General features: G+C 41.2%; 1 pseudogene; it reads right to left on the bottom strand.

The window, feature by feature from the left end:
• Nucleotides 1-2735: 2735 nt before the first annotated feature.
• LOC143477423 (odorant receptor 131-2 pseudogene) lies at nucleotides 2736-3719 on the bottom strand (annotated as a pseudogene).
• Nucleotides 3720-9325: the final 5606 nt, after the last annotated feature.

The following is a 9325-nucleotide window of genomic DNA, read 5'->3' as shown; positions in this document are numbered from 1 at the left end:
GCGTGCTTCGGCACGCGTGTAAAAACACTGGCTCTGATTGGTTACCATAACGGTGCCTTAGCCAATCGCTTACTGACTTGTTAAGTTAAACAGGCGTTACACCGAGAACTGTGACCTATCGAGATCTGTTACTCCTCACTAGCCTGTCTGCTCCCATTACTGTTAGTATATCAATATATAGTAATGCACCGCTTTTAATGACCATTAATGTCAACGGCGTTGTAACAACAGGAAAAGTTTATATTAACCTGTTACTGACAAAATGACGCCGTTACCTAACGGTATTACATAACGGTTATTCGCAACACTGGTGGGTAGTGATTGTGTTGGTAATCCCTGGTGTATTATATTCCTGGTCTGTGAGTTATCCTGTCTCATTATTGGTTTGCTGTTTTGTTGTTCTTTGTTTGAATTAGTTATGTCCTGCCGTTCTTGTACCCTACATGTCAGCACCCCAGTTATTAAACCCTGCTCTCCTCAGCTCTCCTCAGTGTCCGCCTCTTAGCTCCCTATTGTTACGCAAATATTTCTGTTTTGCCTTGGAACATATCTACTCTGGTCCTGCTCTCCACGGATGGACTATGGCTCCTTTAGTAAATGTCTGCTCAACTTCATAGTTTTTGATTTTGCTCTCAGCTGGATTTTGTGACATATATGAAATGCAATGTCACACTGCATTACATGCCATCCATGATATATTCATCGCTCACAAAATTCTAGGAGCCTCGGATTATTCTGGCAATCTGGACTGACAATCTGACCCCTTTCACGTACCCAACGGCTAAACCTCAATGATCTTCGTATTCCACAACAAAGTGACTTTGTTCTGTCCAACAAATGTAATTTTGCATTACTCCTTTTGTAATGACATCATTAGCCGGGTTTCCATCCAAACCTTTCGAAAAAATAATGCGCAATTTCCAAGTTTCGGCAGAAAAAAATGCGAATTAAGCCTTGTTTCCATTCATTACAGTTCTGCGAATAAACTTTAGATCACGTGAGAGGACTCCAAACAATAGTGGTTTTACGTCCATCTGGCAGTTACGCATTTTTGCACGTTGAGGTTTTGAAACATTTTTTTCTTTTTCTTTTCTATACATGGAGAAGTTAAATTCAATTTTTGCTCTCTCCAGAACTGTTTTTGTATGCATTTGCCATCTTTACATCGCGATCCTGTACAGAACCACATGACTTGAGCTATGATACGTCATCGTTTATGCGGAAAACCTTTTTCCATCCAGTTTTTCCAAATTTTGGCGATGCGATAATCTAACTTTTCTACCTCCTCCTAGCGTAAAAATCTTTTTGCGATATTTGGGGCTTTTTCCGAATTTTGGACTTTTTCCATCTAGCTTTTTTCATGCGCATTTTCAAAATGCGCAAAAACTCGGTGGATGAAAAACCCTCTACTGTCCAGAATAAATTCAGCATGCTTTTTTTTTTACTGACACCTGGCAAGAACCTGGGGATTTCTTCCATCTTAATCTTTTGACCCTTGGTGGTTATAACTATAGGGGCCCAGGGGAAAGGTGGTGGTCTAGCCATTGTTTACAACAGCGCTTTTAGTGTTAGTCATCATGATAGCTTTGGTGATGTAAAGTAATTTAAGTTCATGGCACTTACAGTTGCATTGTCCCCACCAGTAATATTTTTACTGATCTATCAGCCACCTACAACCCTCACTGATAATTTTATATCTAAGTTCAGTGAGATCCTCAGTTCTACATGTTCAGCATTGATTTCAGCATTGATTGAACTTGGGGACTTTAACATCTATATTTGTTCATTGTCATTCTTCTTAAATTGTATGTCTATCTGTCTGGTTATATCTTTTATGAACCTTTTCAATCGGGTTTTCGTACTTTGCACAGTACCGAGACTACATTGTTCATGTGCTATCTCCAATATATCACATTTTGTTTTCCTTGTTAGACAAATCCAGCAGATTCAGTTACTCGAGGTGTGCCTTGGTTCACATCTCTTCATTATTTATATGTTGCCCCTTGGTCAAATCATTTGCAAACATAGCCTACACTTTCACTGTTATGTGGATGGCACCCATAATAACTCTACTCTGCACCCCCCTTTGTTGTATTCAGGATGTTAAAAACACCAGTAATCATAACATTGAAACATTGTTAGGCAGATGTGCATTTTGCATGGTTACATCAGCACTAAAGAAATACCCAAATATGCTAGAATCAGTCATAAGTCATAAGTTCAAATCATACATGACATGTCAGCTGGGGTGAAGCTTCATGTTCCAAAGAGCATCAAATGAAATACCTTGTGGTAAAGAAGTGTGTTTAATGTGGATTAGCCAAACAGGTTAGGAACAGGTGAGGGAGTTTCAAACAAGTGACATTCTATTTTTGTATGAAATGTTCAGAATGTTTGTTGATTCATAATCTATAAATTAATCTGCACTCCAAAAATTCCAATTTGAATCATTCCAATTTGAAAATTATTTTCTTGTGATTTCTCTAATAATTACACACAAAACGCATGCCGTCATTGAATGTGAATTGAATAAAACCCAGTTTCATATCTTAGTCAAAAACCAGAGAATAGATCATTTAAACATCCATGCCAAACATGATGAAAATATAAAACACTGATATACTGATTACATGATAAAACTAATGTAATTAAATCACACTTATAAACACTGATGTACTGATTCCCACTGTGGAGAAATTAAAGCACACTGGGAAAATATGAAAAGTGCAATAATTTTAAGTGTTTTGAGTTTGGTTCGGACATATTTTAAAGTGATCAGCTTTGAACAATGTTGAGAAAAGACTGTCAAGACCACATATAGCATGTTGTTTTAAAACATGGAAAAACTTTTCATCTCTGAGTCCATAAATTAATGGACTTAGACAACGTGGGGCAATTATGAAGATAATAAAGTTGGCATGTCTTAAATAAACATATGCCAAAACATCTATTTTTAAAACAACCATTTCTATATAAGGGTTTAAAAACTGTATTAAACATAGAAACAGCTGAATGACATGAAGAACCACAGTTCTGAGACTCCTGTGGGTTGATTTTTTATTCTCAGATGAGGCAGCTCTGGCTGCAATCATTATCTTAACGTAGGTAAAGGCAATGATGATGATCATAATGAGAAAAAAAAGCTGAAAAATGGTTGAACGTGATTGTGCCTGCCAGTCTTTCTCTAACATTAAATCCACAGTGCACACAGCATAGGACAACAGAGCACCAGGAGGAAGAACAGATATATAGGCTACTAAGGTGAACAGTGGAATTATGGAACTGATGCCCCATATTGTAAGAAGTCCAAGGAATCTGGTCCTGCTGGTGGAGATGTCAGCGTGTCTTAAAGGCATGCATATAGCAACGTAGCGCTCCAGACACATTGCCACCAGAGTCAGCGGAGTACAAATTGTGAGATTAGTTGTAACTGTACACAGAAATATACAAGCAATTAAGTGGATAGGGTAAACCCGGATATTTAAAATTGACATTGTATCACTCAACACCATTAAAACAGAGTCTACAAATAAGGTTTGTGCAAACAAAATGTAACGAGTATCTTCCCTGAACACCTCCTTCTTCAGAAACGTGTAAATCATCAAACAGTTCACATAGAGAAAGATGCTCACTAGTGTTTGAACCACAATATTCATAAATACAGAAAAATTTGATTGCATGTTATTGCTTAAGCTGCTGTTAACACCTGAGCTCTGCATTTCTGCAACCAGGAAATACAAAGACAGAATAAAAAAGAGTAAAGAATACAACTGACCCCGAGCAGTCTCACTGAAGACAGCACTCACAAATTGATATGGGTTTCACTAGAAAACTGGATAGCAAGAAAAGAAAAGAGAAAAACAGTCAGAGTGGTTATTGGTCAAATGGTCATTTGTCTAATGTATTTATACTGTTCTGGAGGTGCTCTGTTGAAGAGGAGGAGTTAACAGAACTCCACTGTGCTTACTAACAGTTTGGAGATTGACAGACTCTGTTCTGCTTACACAGGTTGTTTCCAACATTAAATAATTTGTTGTGAAAAATCTGTTATATTCTATAAGTCTATATTATATTATATATTCTATATTAAATCTATATTCATAAATAGTAAATTTAGAAGAAGAAAAACAAAAGCATGCCAACTGGCTGAAAACATAGTTTAGCTTTACTGCCTTCCACAAACTCCACTAGTTTGATTGACACAAAGATTAGCAGCAAGCACTTCCTGTGTATTGTGATTACACTTTCCATCTGATTCGCCATTTATAAATTTGATTTGGTAACCTACTAGTAAAAGTCTTGCAATGTTGTAAATTGCTTACTTGGTTCTTTTGTAATTTTGTTTCCGAAAACATAAAAAATTCCACTAGAAATTTCTATTGGTCAAAAAAGGACCCGCTGTTGCGCATGTCTAGTGTCACGTCCAGCTCCACCCTCCTCCCTTGTCCAGCCCAGCTTCCCCATTTCCTTGGTTTCCCTTCTGTCTTCCATGCCCCCATCCTCAGTGTTTCCACCTGTGTCTCATTTACTTCCATGTTTTTGTGTATTTAGTTTCCCCTGCCGTGTCGACCCTTGTCAGTTTTTGTACGAGTCTTTCCTTGCTTTTCTGATCCGTAGTATTCTCTGTTTATCTATTTGCCTGATTCATGTTCTCTGTTTTACCTCAAGTTGTTACTGTTAGCTTATGCTTTCTTCCTGCTTTTCTACCCTTCTGCTACGCAGTCTGTCTCGTTTATCATTTTGTATTGGTGTTAGTTTCAGTGGAGATGCCTTGGAGGGGTGGATGCGGCTTCACAATAATGCATATATTGAAGAGGCCAGGGTTTCGACCGTAAAGATCAGACTTGACTCCATCGAAAGACTTCATCCGTGATTTGCTTTATTTGTGCATCACACACGTAAACATAACCCCTTGGACCGAATAAAATGTTAGTAAAACTGCGCACTAAATAGCTTAGCGGCGTGTCTGGCCACACTCGCTACACTACCCCCCGGGAAATTCTCTTCCTGAAAAGATCCTATGCCCGACATTTAAACGAGTAGCCCCGCCCCCAACCTTGTTAGATCCTACCACCTATATTGGAGTGGGACTACATACATTGCTGTCGAAACACGCTCTACACATACAAACCATAACTGTACGCTATTGTTTTGCTATACATCATATTCAACATATTTACAACTATTCCTGTCCTCCTCCTACAGGTTCAGTAGGACCCGCCTCCCCCCCCTTCTGCCGACAACCGTGGGCTCTACCGGCCAGCACCAGGGAAGCCCTGGAAGACGGCCCTCCTCCCCTGAGGACAAAGAACCTCTAGTGAGTTATTCCTCTTACACATATGCATATACAAACACACAGTCCAGGTGATGGGCGAGATCTTTGACCCCATCACAGTTTCCCTTTAGCTTATGTTATACTCTAGTTGTATTCCTCTGTAGTCTAGTTTGCTTATTTGTTTGTTTACCCTCGTTGTGTTCGGTTGTAGTCTGGTTAAGTCATTCGTCCGTAGTCAGGTTTTGTTTCTCTTATCTCTCTCCCTTTAGTCGCTGTTTCCCTAGGTCCTATTATGATTCTCTCTTCTTCCTTCAGTCTTATGTTGTTATGATCCTGTACTTGTCCTTATCTAATTCTCTCGTACTGAATGCTATCCCACTTTGTCTCCTTTGTTGTAGTGTAGCGTTTTGCTGTTTCCTTTTTATTAAATATTCATTCAATTGCATTTGCGCCACTGCTGCCTTCAACAAGCATTACATCTAGGAAGTTCATTAATAGTAGGCTGGCTTTGAGACATGTGAGCAGCTATGGAGCGTATTGTTTTTCAACAGTTTTTCTTAGTTTTAGTAACTGAAATGTGTTAGTCCCAGACATTATTCATGTTTGCATATGGATGTGTGATTCGTTGAGCCACAAGAGAAAATACGACACACATGCTATCGGACTCTTTGGTGAGTGAGCAAACGTGGATATTGAGCCAGTTATTTGCTAGTATAGCAGTCAGACCTGTGCACGCTGCTCACAGTGAATATTGCAACTACAGTCATGGTGAGCAAGGGTAGGGACACAAACATAAATGTATACACCATGACACACACAAACACAAACTTAATGCCCAACAACAAGGTCAAAACACAAAGATTTAAAATACAGATTTGATGAAAGACACTAATTGGAAGGCAACCATCCATCCATTATCTGTACCTCTTAATTCCAATAGTCAGGGTCACATTGGGCAGAGGCAGGGTACACCATACACAGGTCTCCAGTCCACCACATGGCCAACACACAAACACACTCAAAGGCAATTTAGAGACCAATCAACCTAACACACATGTCTTGGGACTGTGGGAAGAAACCAGAGTACCCACAAAAACCCACACAGTCTGTTGTGTATAGTAATACACTCTGATTTAATACATATTGTTCATTAAGAGTTAACCTGTGTTGTGATTGTTCAAATGTGTTGTGATGTGTTGTGATTGATCAAATGTCAAGGTTGTAACCAATCAGTGTGTATCTGCGGAGAGTGACGTTTTGAGCTGCGCAGTGACCAGATCGAGTTGGCGGGCTTTTCTTTAGTTCTACAGCGGTTGTACAGTCAGCAAATAAAGACAAGACATTGACTCAATCTACGTGGTATTTATTGAGGTGAATACACGACAGAATTTGGCGACGAGGATGGGATTGTCTGCCTTTATGTGCGACGGATAGTTCCCCGTTTTGACTGTGCACTATACCGAAAGATATATATATAGATATAAAAAAATAATAAAATGGCGCTGTATACCAGCGAAACTGGCTTAGTCTTTGACGAGACCGTGGAGTCTTTTGAAAACTACGAGGAAAGGCTGCAGCAATTTTTACTTGCCAACAAAATCGAAGGAGATCAGAGCAGAGCTGTGTTTTTGTCAGTTGTGGGAGCAAAGACATTCGCGTTGCTCAAGGATTTGGTAGCGCCAAGCAAGGTAGGCGAAAAGAGCTTGACAGACTTGCTAAAGGTGCTGCAGGATTTTTACACACCGAAGAAGAATGTGCTAGCAGAGAGGTATGCTTTCCGTAATCGCAAGCAACATGTGGGTGAGTCGTTCGCCGAATACGTCACGGTTTTGAAGGGACTATCTCGCACCTGTGAATTTGGAGCTAACCTGGAGGACGAGCTGAGAGATCAGTTTGTGTGTGGAACTACCAGCAAGGATCTGCGCAGCAAATTGTTGCATGCTGCCAGTGATGGGGGACTGTCATGGACAAAACTGCTTGATATAACGAATCATTTTGAATGCACTGCTACGGGATTGCGGTCCGCAGCCGCCCCATTTGCGCGCGGACCATGTGGGTCTGCGGCAAAAGAAACAGAGAGAGCCAGGAGCTTCGCAGACTGAACCGAAGCGAGTGAGTCATGCCCCTGGTGAGTGTCACCGATGCCTGAGAAGAGGACATGCGCCAGCGAACTGCAGATTCAAGGATTTCCAGTGTCATGGATGTGGTAAAACCGGACATTTGGAACGTGCGTGTAAGGGAAAACACACCGAGTTTCGCAGGACCTCAAATTGCTTTCGGCAGCACTCGGCTGGCGGGTCCGCAGGCCGCAGTGCACCGCCAAGGAGCGGTTCAGACGTGAATTTTGTGGACGAGAGAGAGACACCGGATCCAAGAACCGACTCCTTCCAATCGGTTCAAATGGACAAACAGACGGATATGGAACTGTATGTGGTGAAAAATGACTGTGAGTACGTTAAACCTTACAGAGTTATGGTCCGTTGTAATGGGGTTAAGCTGTGTATGGAAGTGGATACTGGGGCTGCGATGTCGGTAATATCAGAGAGTTTGTACAGGTCGAAATTCCACAAGGTGCAGTTACAGCCATGTAATGTTAGCCTTAAAACCTACACGGATCAGCCATTAGATTTGATGGGACAATTTGCAGTAAAGGTAGAGTGTGGGAAACAACAGGTACAGTCCACTCTATTAGTTTCTCGCGGAAAAGGGCCAGCACTCATGGGTAGAAATTTGATTCGCATGCTGAACCTAGACTGGTCTAAAGTGAATCGCATAGACGATCCGTTGGAGGCATTGTGCGCGGAACACAAGTCAGTGTTTAGTGCCGAGTTAGGTTGTGTAAAAGGGGTGACTGCCACGCTCAGAGTTTCAACCGAGGCAAAACCAAAATTTTGCAAGGCTAGACCAGTCCCATATGCATTGCATGAAGCTGTCGATAAACAACTTCTTGAAATGGAAAAACAGGGTGTAATCTCCGCGGTGCAGCATAGTGAATGGGCTGCGCCAATCGTTTGTATCCCAAAACACGACGGGTCCGTACGTCTATGCGGAGACTACAAAGTGACCGTTAATCCGTGGTTGGATGTTGACCAGTATCCTCTGCCCAAAACACAAGATTTGTTTGCTACGTTGGCGGGAGGAAAGCAGTTCACTAAGTTAGATTTGAAGCAGGCGTATACGCAATTGCCACTGGCTGAAAAAAAGCAAGCCCTTCCTCACCATTAACACTCAACGTGGTTTATATGTCTGCAATAGGCTACCATACGGTGTCGCTAGTGCGCCAGCGATTTTTCAGCGCACTATGGATCAAATCCTACAGGGTCTAGATGGCGTTGTCTGCTATTTAGATGATAAATTGATTACTGGAAAAAACACACAGGAGCATTTAAGCACTCTGAAAAAGGTACTGTCGAGGTTGGAAGAATGCGGTTTACGAGTAAATAAGGAGAAATGCTCATTTTTTCAGAACAGTGTCACTTACCTTGGGCATGTCATAGATGCAGAGGGGTTGCATCCTATGAAGGACAAATTGGAAGCTATCGAGAATGCACCGGTGCCAAAAAATGTTTCTAGCTAAAAATGTTTCTAGTTTCTGTTTTCTAGCCATGCTCAATTATTATGGTAAATTTATACCAAACCTGTCAACTGAGATTAAGCCTCTAACTGAACTGTTGCACAAAGACAAAGAATGGGGCTGGTCAGAGACATGTCAATCAGCGTTTGACAGCACTAAGTAGAAACTCATGTCTGCACCAGTATTGACTCACTATGATCCCAGACTGCCAGTGATTTTAGCCTGTGATGCTTCGTCTTATGGGATAGGGGCAAGTTTACGTTGGTCACAGACCACAAACCCTTAGTGAAAATCCTAGGACCAAAAACTGGGACTCCTACTTTAGCTGCCGCTAGACTGCAACGATGGGCTTTGATTCTAGCCGCATATCAGTATGACATACAGTACAAGCCTTCTCTGCAGCATGGTAATGCCGATGCGTTATCTCGTTTACCCCTAAACATTGAGGGCCCTGAACGTAATCCAATTTTCAGGGT

This window comes from Brachyhypopomus gauderio, chromosome 16 (assembly GCF_052324685.1).
Source record: "Brachyhypopomus gauderio isolate BG-103 chromosome 16, BGAUD_0.2, whole genome shotgun sequence".
NCBI classification, from domain to species: Eukaryota; Metazoa; Chordata; class Actinopteri; order Gymnotiformes; family Hypopomidae; genus Brachyhypopomus; species Brachyhypopomus gauderio.
This window is presented reverse-complemented; position numbering and strand designations above follow the sequence as displayed.